This window comes from Astatotilapia calliptera, chromosome 17, assembly GCF_900246225.1.
Source record: "Astatotilapia calliptera chromosome 17, fAstCal1.2, whole genome shotgun sequence".
Lineage (NCBI taxonomy): Eukaryota > Metazoa > Chordata > Actinopteri > Cichliformes > Cichlidae > Astatotilapia > Astatotilapia calliptera.
Window position 1 is genome coordinate 19,867,864 of NC_039318.1, and position 18,630 is coordinate 19,886,493.

An 18,630-nucleotide genomic window follows, 5' to 3' on the forward strand; every position below is an offset into this window, starting at 1 on the left:
GACTGTCTGCAGCCAAATGTGAAGTGGTTATGCTGTGAATGAGCTCCAAGTCTGAGGCCTTTGTTCTCAGTTGGAATCGGCTGGAGTGCCCACTCCAGGTCGCTGGTGAACTTTTGCCCATGTGGAGGAGTTTAAGTATCTTTTGGTGTTATTTATGAGTCAGGGGAGAATGGAGTGGGATTGGTGCAACATCTACAGTGATATGGATGCCAGTCTGTTGTGATGAAGAGAGCTCAGCTTAAAAGGAAAGGTGTGGATTTACTGGTCAATCTACCCTCCAACCTTCATTTATGGTCACAAGCTTTGGGTAGTAACTGGAAGAATAAGACTGCAGATACAAGAGTGGAAAATTAAATGATGTCTTGATTAAGCCTTCTAGATATGAGGAGGAGTTGGGTTTTTCTGAGTCAGGCACTTGGAGTAGAACGGCTACCTCTCGCCATTAAAAGGAGAAAGTTTTAGAGGTTTGGGCAACTTGGATGCCTCGTGGGTGCCTCCTGGATGTCTCCTAAAGGATGAGTTTTGGGGGAGTCCTTCCAGGAGGAGGTCCCGGAGAAGATCAAGGTCATGCTAAGGAGATTACCTCCCTGCTGGCTTGGGAACGCCTCAGTGCCCCTCAGTAGAGCCACAGGAGGTGGCCTGGAAGAGGAAAGTCTGTGATTCTCTTCTTAGAGTGCTGTGTGAATAATGAGTGATGGATGGATGGCAGAAAGAAAGTGGACAGATTTCCCGGGGAGCTAAATCTTGCTATTAGGAAAGGAATGGCCAAAAAAACTCCTTTAGTTGTCGTAGTAAACTTATGTGTCTGTGGTCTCTGTGAGCATTGGAAAAAGCATTTGCATGCTCCTGATTCTATTCATGACTGGACCTTAGAGCTTTGGTCTTAAAAAATAAAAAATTCTCCCACTGAAAGTTGCTAACGACCACAAAACGACCTAGCTGTCATCACACGAGCCTGTCGATAGTCGATAAAAGCCAGGTCAGTATGACACAGACTTGATGCTGAGGATTGCAGTGAGCAGAACTTAATGAGAGGATGTTGAAAAGTAACGGCTGTACTGAAAAAGGTGCATGTGAAGAGGAGTTTTGAGAGGATATGTGGTAAAATATGTTTTTATTTATTTTAATGGGCTGATTTCTGGAACTTTTTTCATCACGCCTTGCATAATTGAGTTCAGATGGGGTTTGAGGAGGGAACTCTATCCAGTTTTCTTGATGTTCTCCGTTGTCTATCTAACTTGATATTAAAGGCATATAAAGCAACACAACACCTTGAAATCTGTGCTGAAAATAGTGTGCAGACACCTCAAGCTGTTCTGTGGGGTTGGAAAGCCTGGGTATGATTTTTATAAGGTGCACTAAGAAAGTGGATGACACAAGTGTTGCCTTAAATACAATAAAAACAGTAAAGAGGTAATCATGCTGTCAACCTGTCCTCTGTTACAGAGTGTTTAATAAAAGAAACTGTCAGTGTTACTGTCTCATTGTGACAGATTTTTTCTTTGATTCAATTCTAAGTGGAAAAACTCAACTTCCACATATGTGTCTGTGTCTTTTCAGAAAATACATAGCGGTGTATATAAGACCGTCCCACTATGGAGAACAAGCGAGACACAGAAACATGAACACCCACTCCCTTTGAATAATAGACTGCTTAAGTCTCAAGGATGCTGTGCTGCAGTACAGAAGGTTGTATTTACCCCGTGGTACATGCATGATCGATTGACAGAATGTTGAAGGAATGCAAAATATCCAGTTGATTAAAAAGTGAAAGTGTTAAGATTCTTTTTCTGCTGTCAAATAACCGAGCTCCTCGCCTTACCTGAAAGCTCTCTCCACATTTATAGAGAAACATAACTGACCGTTGGTTTTACACCAGTTATGCTGCCTCTAACATTGTTGAGCATGACAGGTTCCATGGTGGGTCAGTGATGGTCTGGAGAAGCATAACATTTGAGGGCACAGACTTCTACACAGTTTACAACAATGCTCTGACAGCCATCAGGTATCTGGGTGAAATCCTTGGACCCACTGTCAGACTGGTGCAGTGGGCCCTGGGTTCCTCCTAGTAGACGACAATGCCCTGACTCATGTGGTGAGATTATGCAAGTAGTTCCTGGAGGATGAAGGCAGTCCATACCACTGACTGACCCTAATGCTCACCTGAACAAAATCCAATAGAACACCTCATCGACATTATGTTTTGATCCATCCAACGCTGCTAGGTTGCACCTCACACTGTCCAGGAGTTCAGTGATGGTCCTGATCCAAGAGGAGATCCCCCAGGACACCATTCGTTATTTCATTAGGAGCTTGTATGCAAGCATGTGGGAGCGTACAAACTACTATTACTGTTTTGAGTTGCTGCAGTGACGTTTTGGCAAAATGCTCTGCTCTTTGGTTTTCAGGATGGTTTTGAATTCAGCCCTCTGTAGGTTGATGATTTTCATTTCGGTCAAACGATGTGGCATTCTTTCATTCCTAACATGTAACCAAGTCCATATCAGTGCAGATATCCAGCATTATTGTATTCCTAGTAAGATCTGATGTGTTTACTATCTACTCATAAGTTGGTCAACAGTAGCTTCAGCTCTCATTGAGACTCGCGTCGGCTGTGGTGTCGCTTTTGGCTTTTGAGGGAATCTGCTATCTTGTTCTTTCTTCTTTTTCTCAGTTCGTGGCCATAGATCAGGGCAGGGAAATAGGAGCTGTGACTTTTGACTTCTCCTTTCCCCTCTCATGAACAAAACCCCAATATGCTTTTCTCTAGTCTGCAAAGAGTCATGAAACCAGAGGCACCACATCACCTGCAAAATGCTAAATGCAACCTTGAGACTACAGAGTCAGACGCACGTCGGCTTTGACTTGAAATTCGTTCCATAATAAGTTATGAATCTGTAACAAAAGGAGCCCCCAATGGATTCCAGTATCCACCTGGAACTACTCTGACTTCTTGCTCACACTGCAGTTCAAATAAAAGCGATACAGGTAAACTGACGATAAGACAGAATTGGATTCAGGAACGCTTTGATTCAGCTTTCATTAAAGCGCGTGTTTTTTTTTTCAAATTTGATCAAAGCAGCTTTTTATTTCATGCATGAAATGGGGAAAAGGTCCAGATCACCTCCAACATCAGAGTCCTGAGAGCGTTAAAATTATCTCCTGTCATGCATTATGAATGGACTGAGGATCAAGCAATAGAAAATATTAACTGACAGCTTTCTTATCTTTTTAAGTCGCTTTTTTCTTTGTTATTTTCAACTAAATCTTGCATTTCCTTTCAAATAAAGTTTAATTTAGCTTCAGTTCTTTCCGTTAAACAAATGGGATCACCAGCAGATATACTCCTAAAGAATCTGGCCTTTTTAGTCACCGTGCTCTAATGCAGAGGAGCAAAACGAAAAAGCAAAAGGAAAGAAAATTAATCAGTAACTATTTTCTCTTTTCCAGCTCATACGGTGTCAGGATTTTGCTTATTTGTCTTTTATGAAACCTTAAATTTAAATATCTTTAGCCTGAGACTAAAGGCCTGGTGGATTTTATAAGGCAGTAATTAGAAGATGAATCCATAATGAAAATAATCACTGGTTTGACCTCCAGTTAGAGTTAACAGAATCATTCATTTATATTTCAGCACTCAGTGCTCCACAGAGAGAAGAGAAGGAAATGTTTATAGAAAGATAACCAAAGTTATTATAAAGTTATAAGTTTAGATGGAGAATTTCCAGCTGCAACGCCTGAACTGAGACGCAGGCAAGCCGATTTCAGAAGGCCTCAAAATTTTCAATGACGCCTCACAAGATGAAGGATTAATAAGCAACGTATTTAACGAGGAATTCAGTCGTTAAACTGCCATCTTTCAGCTAAACAATGCAGCAAATTTGAGCAGGCCCTCTGGGTTTTTTCCTCCAGAACAAACAGCCAAGTCGGGCGTGTGAATGTTAGAGGAAATAACTTATCGCTGGGCTGCAGGTCAAACAGAGGCTAATCGTTTGACACTCGGCAGCTGGATGCATGTTTACCCAGCAGAGTTTGTATCGTGTGTATTTATAGGATCGGCACTAATCACCAGCAACAACTTCCCAGGGGTACACTCTGAGGAATATCAAAGCTAATACGAATTATCTTTTTTTATTTTTAAAAGAACTGAAAACAGACTTAACTGAAATCGTAGCCGTTAACCACTACTTTTTAAGACCTGTAGATATTAATAGATGTTACCATGTCTTTGACTTGTTGCTTTGATTCATTGAAGTCTTCACACGCATCCAAAATCTTTCAGACGCTGCCTTAATCACAAGGAGTCGCCACACTGGGTAGCTCCGCATGTTTGATTTGGCAGATTGTTAAAAATGCTGATCATAAGCACGCTGCTCGCAGATGGACACCTGACAGGCACCTAAACTTCAGCGACACAGAGAAGCGTCACGTAATCCACTTCAAGGGAAGAGCCGATTATTGATGTCAGCATGTGCACACAAAACGTTTTACAGCATTTACAAATCATTCTCATCTTCAGGAATCAAACGGGCTGCAGCGTGGCGCGGTTGTTGGCGCTGCTGCCTCACAGCGAGAGGGAGCAAACCATATTTATTTATTTATGCGGTGCTTTTCCAAGACAAAGCACTTTACAAAACTGATCTAAGATGGTGCAAAATCTTTTCAAAAATGGGACAGCGGATGAAAGAATATAAAAGAACAAAATGTACAAAATACAAAAATGACATTTACACTCATTGGAGGTAAAATACTACAGAACTAAAAGTGGAGTAAGTCCACAGACTCAGCAGACCTCAGAGGAGCAGGCGGAGCGCTCCACAGCTCAGGTCTGGCAACAGATTTCCTTTCTGAACCCAGGTGAACCTCTTCTGTGTGCTGTTTGCTCCAGGGGCGCTGCTTATTTCTGCCCACGGCACACCTCACAGAGCATATTCCAAATCTAAAGATTTTAATTTCATGGCTAAGTAGAGGTTTAAAAATCCTCTCTGATGCCTCACAGATAAGCCACAGGTGTCCACACTGGGAGGCTGGAGGAGGGGTAGCGTTTGAGGAATCACCGATTCATCGGGAGCTGCTTTGGGAGCTTCATGTCCTGCATAAAACCCTTTGGTTAGATTCAGTGAAAGATTGCGGTTTTGGTTAAAATGTGCCGTTTTTATAACGTTTATGCTGCACACATTGTCAGAAACTCTGTTTACTGGCACTGACACCAAAAAAGCTTGTGCAGAAGAGAACTTGAGAAAACTGAACTGTTTGTCCATAGAAGGAAAAACAGGTTCATCTTTATAACTCATAACTCTGATCAGTCAAATCTTTTCTTTCTGAAGGACAGATTATCAGATGGAGTCTTTCCGTGGACTTTAGTGTGTAGAGTTTCAGTTGGTTCGTCCATATTTTTCAGACATTTGGCTTATATGAACAACTCTGTTGCCTTTGAGCTTTTAAATTGAGCTAATGGTGCATTTAATGCATTTTCTATGAGATTCATGTTAAGCGTTTTTTAAAAGTTCCCTTTGTGTGAAGTGCGATGGAAATTCCTGCATGTTAAGAGCCGGGATCGGGGCGCCGTGTCATGAATGGCATGAAATCACTTTAATCAGGGGTAACTGTGAAGTACTGAAGACTGCGTTAATCTGAGCTTGGTCACCCTGCCAGGCTGTGGAGTTAAGTGTTCTGACTCGTGGCTGATTGGTAGTGTAGGTGGTTGATTAGTTTGGTCCAGATCACATGGACTACTAAAGTCTGATTGAGCTGAGTCACAAAAAAGTTGGAGGCTGAGTGATTCCTGCATTAGGCGTAATTAGCATGTGTGTGTATATGAGCAGCGTTGGTGTGTGGGGGTGTCGTCTCCTCTGAAGTTTACTTCCTGGCTGCTTCTTTCTCCTGTTTTTCAGCTGTTTCTGAGCATAATTAACCTTCTATCAAATGGTGGCGTAAACCTCATCGCTTCAATTTTGTTAATTTGTGTGTTTCAAGTCGAACTCCGTGGGAGAGTTAATTAGCGAGTTCAGATTTAAAGCTACGAGTGATTCGCCGGGCCGCGTTCACACAGCAGCAATGTTTTTGAATGTTTAAACCATCGAACCCAAAAATATGCATTTATGTTCGAAGCTTTGATCAATAAGTTTACCAAGTATAACTAAAGGAAATAACAAACTCAACTCTTGTGTCTTTCGTAGGTGAGGAGAGAGAGGTTCTTCATGTCATCAGGGTTCAACAGGCTTCATCACTGAACAGGTAAGATTTGATCACCTCCACCCTAATCTTCCCTCTTTGCCTTCTAAGATCTCTAATCAGAGCTTCACTCAGGACCTGCTTTCAGCCACCTGACGATGTTATTTCAATGACGACCTCAGTGGTAGACTTGTGATTGAAGGAAAATATTGATTTTTTTTTTTTTTTTTTTGATGATTTGGTGGACTGCCTGCTTGAGAACTCAACTGAACCCCACCTTTTTGTTCATCCTGAGGGTGCTAGCAGTCTTTCATCTGATTGCTTCATGTAGGTCCTCACATTTTCTAAGATTTAAAACATCTGTATACCTCTGGGAGCACTGGGAGATACATTTTAACTAGAGATGGCACGATACCACTTTTTTATGTCCGATACCGATACCGATATCATAAATTTGGATATCTGCCGATACCGATATGAATCCGATATAGTGTTTTTTAATCAACAAAACTGTTTTTTTAAAATATCTTGCTGTATTTTGCAAGTCTGCAAGTTCATACTCAAGTTTAAAACAACAACTACACTAAAGCTATTCTGTTATACCTGTATACAAAAAAAATATTTCATAGTTCAGCAATACTGATCAATCTAATAAACTTAGACCTACACCATCCTCCCTATTCTGGTATTTTAAAGAGTACTTAGCGTAAATATTAAGCAACCTAACTAATAGGGTTCCAACTCCCAGCAACAACAAAAATAAATAAATAAAAAATAAGGAACCACCCCTCACGCTCCACCTCATGATGCTTAATCGACGTAATCAACCTTAATTTGATGCAGTGTGAAAAAAAATGCACAGAAATCAATTATTTTTCAAGAAATATTAAATAGATTCAACATCTTTCTTCAACAAAATTGCAGACTGCACAGATGGTACCTTCCCAAAGGAAAAAGTACTATAGCTTACTAGGGTATATATATTAGACTTAATAGTCACTATATACAGTAATTGACTTCTATTCATTTTACATCAAATTAAAACTTTGTGTGTCAGATAATTATTTATTAAAAGCTAGACATTTTAAATGAGAATAAGAAAGAAAAGTATGTCTTTGTGCCCCCTTTTCCCAGTTAATGCCCTATCGGCCCCCCTGGCTAAACTTTGCTAGATCCGCCCCTGCACAGTTACCAGCGTCAGCTACGTAGAAAAAGATCCTGGTGTAGAAAGTAATATTAAATAAATTCTAACAACAGCTGATCAAGGTTAAACGTGCTGCTGTTGTTCAGCCGCTGGTTTCCTCTTTCTGGTGCAAAGTGGGCCAAAAACAAAGACGGACTCGCGACAGAAAAGCCGATCAGCTGATCATTTAAGCAGTTTCACGATTGAAGTAGCAGCCGGAGAGCGAGAGGCAGTCGCTCGTTAAGCTTAACGCAGGAATGCTTTACAAACATTCAGAGATGGACTTACACACTTGCTTTACTTCTCTCGGGGATAACTTTGTCGGAGATGAAATGCCAGGTTGCTAGCGAAGCTCCAAATGCTATCCAGACCACAGGTCCCGCATGCCACAGCCGCTCTATCACGTGATGCATACTGCTCCGACGTGCTAACGTTCTGAGGTGAGTTACGGCGTGTTGCAAGTTTTGTGAGGTGCTTTCGTGATATTTAATGGATCGGATTACATTTTTTATTTTTCTCCGATATCCGATCCAGTCATTTAGGTCAGTATCGGACCGATACCGATACGTAATATCGGATCGGTCCATCTCTAATTTTAACATATTTTACTCTATTCAGAAGTGTTTGGATGCGAGCGTCAGTTTAATTCAAATCTTATTTAAACAACTCGAGTTCACAGCAACAGTTGTTTCAAGGTGCTTAGATAAAGACCCTGCAATATTAGATGGGGAACCCCAACAATTAGGCGTTCCCCTTTGGACATGCACTTAATGACAGTGGAGAGGAAAAACTCCCTTCAAGCAGGAAGGGAGCTCCTACAGAAATAGGCTCAAGGAGGGGCAAACATCTTGGAGAACAGAAAAAGGACAAAAAACAAACTACATGAAAGAGAAAACATGCACAGTGTCATGTAAATGGCACAAGGAGAAGTCCTCAGTGCATTGTGGGAAGTCCGACAGCAATCTAAGCCTAAAGCAGCATTAAACTGTAAACTTCCCTTCCAAGAACCTCCCTTCACTTCTGTTATACTTATCAGTAGAGCAGGGCGATATGGCCAAAAATATTTATCACGATATATATTTGAAAATTTGCTATAACGATATAACTGACGATATAATTGATGCGAGACAAAATACAACTCCACAACATTACTAGCGCAAAAAGACAACCTTCCATTTATTTTCACTTAAACAAGAAGCTGGTTTTTATGTACATTAAAGCTTTATAAAAATGTAACAGTGCAAATGCAAATTCCTTGCTGAAAGTTTAACCAAAAGGCATTTCCAGTAGAAATGGGCTGACATATCCTGAGCATAACCATGTATAATATCCACTGAAGTTAAAAAGAGGTGCTTTGCAACATTAAACTGCATTGTGCAGTACGCATTTTTCAGACCATAAGGTGCACGGGATTATAAGGCACATTAAGCGAAACAAAGCAGTCAGATAAATCAAACTTTATTAAACTCATTCTTCTTGCTTCCTCCACTTCTGTACCATTGATTCATTAATGTTGAATTCTCTGGCAGCTGCTCTATTCCCATGTTGTTGCAGTATATTAATGACTAACCTTGTATTGTGGATGGATTATCTCAGTTGTTCTCCTCACTGAAGTTCGGTCCGTTTACAGCATCCTGCCATGCGATTGCATTTGTCTCTAACCATGAGGAACCTTCACGTTAACTTTTATAAGTGGAAAAGTGTTAGTGTTCGTCGTCCAGCTTCACTGTTTATGTTATGCTAACATAGCTGTGTCGCTAGCGATCACGTAGCACATCATTATATACCAGCTAGCCCAACTTCAGTAACCCTACAAATGTCACTGCTGTTTAGTTTCCTGTCTTCATTTATGTTGGAAGTGATAGCAGAGCTGTACGTTTGATTTTTTTCAGAAATCTCTCAGTCAGAACATGCTATATCATGCTTAGGTAACTAGCAAAACTAGCGAGCTAACTTCCGCTAGCTTCCTGCTAACTTCTAACTCCGTTAAATGTAATAAATTTTGTTTTCATGGATGCCTGGAAGTTAAACTTCATAGTTACACCTGGTAAAGCAGCAATGCTGATCGTTTTATTAAAGATGAAAGAATTTAGACAGTTTTTAACTCTAAGTGATGCTGCAGTGTTGTTTGACCTGAAGATACGGAGTTTAGGACCCAGATTACTCCCAGATTTAAGAGCATCTTAGTCCGACAAATACGACAATAGCGACGGCCGCTTGCTTGCATGTTCTGCAAAAAAATGTGCTTTGTCGTGTATCTGACGGACAAACACCAAACCAGTTACACATCACTGAAGTTGCACCGTTTTTACAAACCAATTCTGGTTCATCTGTTTCACTCAAGAATCGGCCATGTGCGTATGAAAACAAAGGCACTGCGCATGCGCGTTTTACTCACATTCTATTGCGATATTTCATTTTCCTATCGTTGCCTAACATTATACCGGTATTACCGTGAACTTTATAATATGGCCCAGCCCTACTTATCAGTACTTCTTATGGCCTGTTTTGGAAAGCAGTGGTAAAATCAGCTGCAGAAAGGGGTCACCATTTTAATATACAAATTCATTTTAAACCTAAGTTTAAAACTTTTATTTAAAGAAATCAAATTTTGGCTTTTGTAGCTTTTTAATATATCGGAGCAAACTATGACTCAGAACTGGTAAACGGATCAGTGATTGAGGAATTGTGAGACAGAAGATGAATCCCTGGGACTCTTATCTCCACCTGACCTTTTATGTGGTGCAAACAGCAGGTCAAACACTGGAGTTAACTCTGAATTAAGTTTCCTGTCAGCTGAACATTGATTTTGGCTGTTAGCTTTTTACACCGATGATAAAAACATGACTGACAGGTCAGAGCACAGTCATTGATTCGGCTGTAGTGGGCTTCACTGACACTGATGAAGACACAAACCATGAAAACTTAAAGGTGAACAGATCTTGTTGTGCATCCTGTTGTTTGTTTATTGCTTGAAAAACTGTTTAAACACAATGCTGTGATACATTCACCAGTTTGCAAAGTGGTAAATAAAGATTATTCAGATTTTTTACTTAGGTACATTTGAATGTTTACTTACTTCAGTAGCTTATAAATCCAGAAGATGTATAATGAGAATACATGCACTTTGAAAATCAAATAGCAATTATAGAAAATTATGTTTCTACTTTGCTTTTTATGTAATAATGCAACATATCTGTAAATGAATGACTGTAAAAGCTGACTTTTTAAAGCTTTAAAGTAATTTAAAGTAACGGTGTAGAGTATAAAATATAATATTTAGTGGAGTAGAAGCAGAAAGTTGCATTACACGTCAGTAAATGCATGAAGTTATGTTGCTGCTGGTCCTGTCCGTGCTCTCATCCAGTGTTGTTGGCCACTGCAAGACCGTACTCTAGTACAATGATGTTGGTAGGGGTGGCCAATTGGGGTCCCACCTGTGGCCTGGAGTAGGTCTGCTTTGCATGGGATTGGAAAACACTGTTTCAAAAATGGCCACAGAGATTTACTGCAGTTAGTGGTAAGAATGTAAAAATGCTGGTTCTGCTTTTCATCAGTCCAACAAGTTTTTACTCGTAGCTTTCTGTTGTATAATGAGTATTACACCCTCACGGGGTACAGTGTAAGAGCGCTGTGGTATTTTATTGATAAATTCCTCCACTCAGACAAAGACCTACTGCTTTTCTTTCTGTGGGCTATATCATATAAAATTCTCAAAGTCGCTTCATTAAAGTGAAGTTGCTGTGTCAACACATACCTTTTGCTTAAGTGCCTTCTTATTATTTAGCCTCACAATGGACACAGACACATGCAGTATTTCTGCAACACACACGGGAGGCTGTCAGGGTGATGGAGAGAGCACAGGAAGGGGCGTCTGATAACGCGTCCAACACAGGAAGTAGTTCTGCAGTAATGAAACAGTTGTGGAGCTGTGCTGATGATTATCATAAACAGTCTTAAGTACAACAAAAGACTGTCTGTTAGTATTTAACAGTGTGTATTGAACAGAGTCGAGATCATATCAGGTGGTAAATCCTTTGAAGTGGAACATTTCCACTCGGCTGTTTCACCTTAAATCAGAAGAGCTCCCGCTGATGCCCAGTTTGAACTGAAAATCAAAGCTTGGTGCATCCATGTTATAATCTTCTTTCCTGTCTTTTGCTATTTTTGCAATTCTGCCACCTGAACATCAGTGGAATAGTGTGAGATTATTAGGGCTCACTCACAGGATCCAAATTCTTTGCAACTGGGGGGGGGGGGGGGAATTGCTGTTTGCTAGAAGATTTGTATTAAGAGGCCCCAGCCTGGATTCAAATGCAGGACCTTAATGTGAGGCTCACAATTGTAACCGAGCCATGGTTAGTGCTGTTTGGAGGCGATCCATCTCTGAACAATTGTGATCCCACTCGGGACTGACAGCAGTCAGTCTCAGATTGAAGGTTTGTAGGCTGGTGTGGGACTTTAAACTGTAACCGGTGTGCACATGGGTCGATTTCTGTGGTTGAAAGCTCTGGAAAACACCCATTAAATGGACTTTAAGTTAAGTTTGTCAAACAGTGCTTACATGTTTTTATATTTGTTGATCAGACTAACAAATAAGGTAATAAACACAGGGTCGTGAGTGAGTGACGGACAATAATTGAGACCAAATAGTGATGAAAAGGGGGAACAGGAGCTTAGGTCCACCACAAAATGCAGAAAATATAGAAAACCAAAAGTGAATGATTGGCCTTATAAAAGAGGTCAACGGAGAACTAAACACATCAGGTAACGTGTGGTTTTGCAGTGGACTGGAAATGAAATGAACATGGGCAGATGGGTAACATAAAAGTGTGCATTGGGGTAATGTGAGCAATTTGAAACTGGCTTTCACAGATGACCAAATAAAAATGCATCAATTAGCTGCATCTAACATAGATTTCCAGATTTTTCCATTAATTAGAACTAAACATCAGACTCGTGACATCAAGTGATCACTTCTGAGTGTAAATACATAAAACTGTCACCAATACTTACACATTTCAAAGTGTGCATTCAGCTATCATCAGACTGTAGCGATGGTAGCGATCGACAGATGTCCAGCCCTATAGTTAAAATTCAAAAGCAGTGCTGTTCATACTTAAAATTTATACACACAGGGAAGACCTCTGTTGACCCCAGGTAGTGCATTATCCATATTCTCTTTCTCTGATCCAGCCTGTGTTAGGAAGACACGCTTCTCCACATCCAGTATTCACCCACCCTCTCATCATCCCGGCCGTATATTCCCAGGAGCCTCTTGACCAAATGTGGAGGCTCAAATTTCAGACCACTGAGACGGGAACTCCAAGAACTTCTGTTCATAGACAACGGTTGAGACGAACACTGTTTGTTGAAATGCACACGTGCAGTTTGTGGTGTTTTTAAATACACTTTAGATCCTGTTGAGTGAAGTGTTGTAATTTTCTTGCTGGTTTTTGTAAATTGCGGTTTTTGGGTTGTATACACAGCTAGTTCAAGGAATTGTTCAAGGGTTGCAATGGGCTGGCTGTAATGCTAGTGACTGCGACAAGTACCAAATGTTCAGCAGCGAAGCCTTCTAAACAAAGATGACCCAACAAACTCTCCAAAACAAAACCTTAACTTTAACTCTTCATTTACCCCAGAGGCTTTAAACCTACTGATCCCAAATCCTTCTCTCTGAAGGGCTATGGCTGAGTAGTCGTGTTTTCACCAAGAACTCAAGAAGATTTCAGGAGAATTGGATTGTTCTCAGGTCATTCATGCTTCCATCTTGCACAAACATGTTCCTACTATCGGGAATAATCTTAGTTTACTCCTTTGCTTTAGGCAAGGGTGCTGCCTGGATGTAGAGCGCTCAGCTGGCCCGTCATACAGATATGATACAAGTTAAAGTTCTGACTGTGCATTATTGAGTAATGTCTGGAAAAGTCAGCAGTGCAGTAAGGCTGTTTAAAAAGAAGCCATTAAAAGATAAAAATTGCATCATAATTTTCTGTAAAACTCCAAAACATATGTCAGGTCATAAAGCTTATAAATGTAATTATAAACAGCTTATTTTTCTTTTTTTTTAATTTATGTGTGTAAATATCTGTGTTTATGTATTTATATCAGTTCACATGCTTTTTCCTGCACACGCACACCCACGCTCCTCTGGGAGCTGCACAGGAAAGCGCTGGTTTGTTTTGCAGGAGGAAGTTCAGTGTGTCTGCGTCTTCATTTCAGTGTGGGTGTTTGTGCGTCTCGGAGGGGAGCCACAGCTGCGAGGCCTGGCTTCATACTGTAAACTCCACTCGCGCTGGAGAGGACAGAGACTGTCATCGTTACTGTTAACAAGTCCAGCAGCTCCCTTACTAGCTCCAGCAATATCTGCGCTGAATTATTGCACATATAGTGCATGCATAGAAGAGCATCAGCTGCAGTTTCTTTCCAGATGCATTCACTCTGCAATGAATTTGATCAAACAGGATTTATGTCCGACACAAAAAGCAGCCACTCGGATACAGTACCAACATGCTCACGTATACCTTTTTGTATTGCACCGCTTCTCCTTTATTATATCACAGAGCTTCCGTGATTGCACAGGCCTCTATTAACAAAAAGATTTCCGAGTTCCTTCTTCAAATTTGCCCTGCAGAAAAGGTTCTCTGGCAGTGAGAATGACTGTCAGGAGGAAGCAATTGTGCATACAGGGACTGAACGCCTACGTGTGAGCGCGGTGAAAAGGATGCAACAAGCAGTGGATGGATGAAAGAGATTTATTTCCTGGTTAGACACACAACATTAGGTGTGGCTTGGAATTCAAAGTGCAGTGTTTGACTTTAACATTTAATGGAGAGAAAAAAATAAGGTTTGCTATGGTAGACAGCTGCACTTAGTGGCGGGCTACAGCTCCAGAGACTTTCTTGTTTGTTAGTTCACATTTTTATAAATGGACACAGTTAAATGTGCCAAATATATTAGCAGGTCCTTTAAGTGTTCCTATCACAGACAGTCAACACCTGGTTGATTTGATGCTGAAGTAAACTCCATGATTTGGTAGCTTGCAGAACCAATTTCAATAGCAATGTGGATACAGGTTCATTGAGGTTTGTGGGCATTTATTTATGCACATTCGCCTCCGCAGCATTTTAGTCGGGTCTGAACATTGACTGGAATTCTGTGTCGTTTGTTTTTCAGTCATTCTGTCAGAGATCTGCTGCCATTCTTGGGATCATTGTCCTACCCCATAAACGACTTTTAGTCCAGCTTTAGCTACAAGGTGGACCACGTCATTTGACTCTAGAATAGTTTGGTGTACAGAAGAGTTCATGGTTCCCAGCCCTGTGGCTGTAAAACAAGCCCAAATAAAAAGGACGTTGTTCCAGAAGTCTTGGTTGAAGTCTTGCTTGGTTGGTTCAGAAGCAACTTTGGAAAGCTAAGCCATACTGCCATGTTTTAATTTTTTTTTTAATTTTTTTTTTTTAATTAACATGCTAACTGAGGCCTGTAGAGTCAGAGATGTAACTTGTGGGTTTTTGCGGTTCCTCTGAGTTGCCCTGTATCACTTTGCAGTGAATTTGCTGTGAGTTCCAGTCCAGGGAAGACTGTGATATTGTGTTAACACATTGCTGAACACTACAGACCAGCAAACTGTCAAAACGTCTGCTTTTATTGAAGTGGCTAATCAAATGCTCAACTGATTGTTGAGCATTTGATTAGCACCACCTGGCTGCTGCTGTCTTTATTAACTCTTATGAAAGGGGTGAGGCTGTACATGGTTTTTCACATGACTATATAAAAGTTAAACGGTACAGTAATGCATTAATTTGTGCATTTACCATCACTATCTTTTATTCAGGAGAATAACATAAAAATAGTTATTAGATGTCCTGTAAGATTAACTAAAAACTGGTTCTGGAAGGTTTTTTTTGTGGCATCTTTATTCCTGCTGTAAAGTTGGGAATCTTAACGTGGGAGTTTGTGGAGGCTGACTCGCTTTTGGAGTCAGCCTCATGTGGACGTCTGAGGAACTGCAATTTTTGGCACATCAGCATTGGTTTCTTTATCTCTCTAAGAAGATTTCTCTGCATTTATTGATAATAGATAAAGAACATACAACTGTTCATGGAGAAAATAAGCTATACTGGACAGAGCAAAATAAAAATCCGCAAATCACCAGCTAAACCAACTTTCAGTTGTTCTTTTACACTTTATCTTCTTCATCTGACTCTCTCTTTCTCTCTCACTGTGCTACCCTTTCCACTCCCTCATGCCCCCCCTCTGCATTTGCCATTACTGTTATTGGTAATAACATTGTAGAGTAGACTAGATTGGAACAGAGCTTTAATGTCCCCGAGGGGCAATTTGGCCTGCAGATGGTATTTTGTTACGAAAGATCCAACCAGAGTGAAATCCAAGGGACAGTATTTTCACACCCACTGCTAGAGACGGGTAATATTGTATTTTAGCTCAGAAAACGCCAATAGTTGATGGCATAAATTACCTCATATACCTGCTGGTGCCACCTACCTCTGCCCTGATGGACTCAATTTGGCTCTCTGTGTAAAGGTTGCTTGGATTTCGGTAAATGACCTGACATTTCTGCACAGCTTTTATACAAGAGAGGGGGAAAAGAAGGCTGATTCACAGTCACATTTTTCTTTGCAATTTGACTCTGTACTTGACAGGCCTGACTCGAGCCCCTCCTCATTATTGCTTAATATATGCTGGATATAGCTTTAATATTGTATCGTAATATGTATAATTTAAAGTTGTGCTGAATTTTGTATGAGGAGGCTGTATTTGAATTCAGGGATGGTGATGCTGGAGGTGACAGACGGAGTCTCACGGAAAGAATAAGTTCCCCAATAATTAGTCACAACAAAGCGGGAAAATGAAAAGGCTCATGAATGGATGCAGATATAAGCAGGAGTGGACAAAGACGTGTACGTTCGTCACTAATGAACCGACTTGATCGGACTCTGACAATCACGGGCTGATTATCACGGCGTCCGCAAGGGCCAACTTATCCGTGTGTGTGCTGATGAAAACTTCGTCTCGCTGTAAATGTGCTGATGCACGATTTAAAAACTACTTTTAAAAAAAAGAAAGAAGTGATCTCTTTCACTCTCTTATCTTGCGTCCTTTATTATATCCCAGCATTCAGATGGGTACAGCGTGAGATGAGAGAATCAGTTTGTATTGAACATGGCTGAATGCAGTGCTGATGAAAGCTTATGCTGATAATAGCTTTTTCATTATGTCCTTAGCCAGGCTTGGCATTTCATTTTCTATTGCAGACAGAGAGACAAGTTCAGATTTTCACCACCGCTGCTTTGGGTGTGTGCCGCGTCTCTGGGCCGGGGTTCGATCGTGTGTTTGGAATATTAGTTTTTATATTGCATTTCTGCTCGATTAAACGCCGCGCAGACAGGGATGTGGGGCACGAGAGGTTGTATTTACGCCTAAAAATAGACGTCTACGATTAATGGAAATCAAACTGAAGCGGCAGATGTTTGAGACTAAATGCCAGCCTGTAGCTCATGGAGCTTGGTAGATTTCATGTAATTTATGCTGCTGTGATCAGTCATGATGTTCAGATATATTTCCCAGATAGGTGGTTATCAGTGCACCAACAGCTGGAAAGCTTAATTAAAAATCAGAAAAGTAAATAGTTGACTGTAGCCTGATACCGTTTGTATTTCCACCAGCAAGCTACTGTAGTTGATTGTCTAACATTTGTCTTATCCATACGCAGTGAAGTGCCGTGGACCTGCCGGCCAAGTCTCGCTCCTGCATTTTAGAATTTGTCGGTGATTTATTTTCTGTATTTACGGGCATCAGCACAGGAAACAATTGGCAGGAAGTATCAACCACACCACAGAAACTTGGTGACATTCAGCAACAAAGTATGGAGTAAAATAATCTGTGCTGGGTCCTGAGTTTTCCCAACTTTCAGCGAAGCAATTGAAGCGACTACCAGTGAGAGCAGAGACTGATATGAGAGGGTGGTAAATCGAATCAGTGATGTTCGTAATGACAGGAGATCAGCTGCAAGGTGATATGATGTGCTTTATGTAGGACGAGGAATTCCGTTTATTTATTTTTTTAACCCCACAAACCAAAGATGGAAGTTAAGACTGATCATGCTGCACAGGGAGAAAACAAAAAAGCCTTAACAGAGCCAACAAAACATTAAAAATTATGTTTAAGGCTTCAGTAACACAGACTGCCCGGTCCCCAACTGACTTTATCTTAGAAAAAAGAGTTTCTTTTCACTTTCTTTCCGGAGCTGCTGCTTCTGTAAACGAGCGGTGTAAAGTTTTATTTTCACAGGAGCGCTCTGTCCCCAACCCCCGGGCCTCGGACCGGTACCGGTCCGTGAGTCGTTTGGTACCGGGCCGCGAGAGTTGAGGCTCAGGTGTGAAATGTATGGTTTTCAGGGTTTTTATCGGTTTTCAGTGTTATTTTTTTAATCGTTTTTATCGTTAACTCTGTTTTCCTGGGTCTTTTCACGTGTGTTATGAATAAATCTCCTTTTTTTCCGGTACAGGTACTAGTTTGATTTTGTTGTATTTATCCGCGACACCTTAAAGGCCAGTCGGGCATAAACCGGTCCGTGGCGCAAAAAAAGGTTGAGGACCGCTGCTCTAGTGTGTCCAAAAATCTTAAGCTGTCGCATGGACGTGGTTTGAATGTCGATGTCAGTGAAGAACAAATCTGTGAGGATGGTGTCGATGGATGTGGATGTCAGTAGGGTTTTACCCCGTCTGTCACCTCGACATTTCTGGACACAAATGGTGACTATGATTTATAAAGACCCGAAGCCTTGGAACCTGCTATTGATTGTGTTCCTTGAGGTCAAAGGACAAGGAAGCCTAGAGCTGTTTTCCAGTAGACTTACTTGTAACCTTTTTTTTTTTTTTTTTTTGACTAGAGGAGTCTCCCCCTGCTGGCCATTAGAAAGACTGCAGATGTAAGGCATTTCTGCATTAACTTGGACCTCAAATCGAAGCTACATCCATCTTTTATATAAAGGCTTTTATATAAAGGGTGTTTCAACTCACTTTTTTCTTTTGCTGAATTATTGCTGTCAGTCTCCCTGAAATAAAAGGAGAGGCATGCAGTGCTAATGCTGAGCTCAAACACAGCCTTAGGCCTGAAATAGAGAAATCCGTCTCATTCATGAAGCAAATTAAACTTATGACATCATATAATAGGAGTCAAATTCTTTCATCCTAAAGGACAAATTGTTTATTTGTTTTTGTTTTATTTTTTTCTAGCACTGAAAT

General features: G+C 40.8%; 1 protein-coding gene across 1 annotated transcript in view; it reads left to right on the forward strand.

Annotated features, from left to right (window-relative positions):
• Nucleotides 1-18,630, forward strand: part of plxnb2a.1 (plexin b2a, tandem duplicate 1) — a 230,874-nt gene that overhangs the window by 60,425 nt on the left and 151,819 nt on the right. Inside the window, exon 2 of the mRNA XM_026148328.1 lies at nt 6,180-6,237. The gene's annotated coding sequence lies outside the window, so the exon portion shown is untranslated. The remainder of the gene's footprint in view (nt 1-6,179; nt 6,238-18,630) is intronic.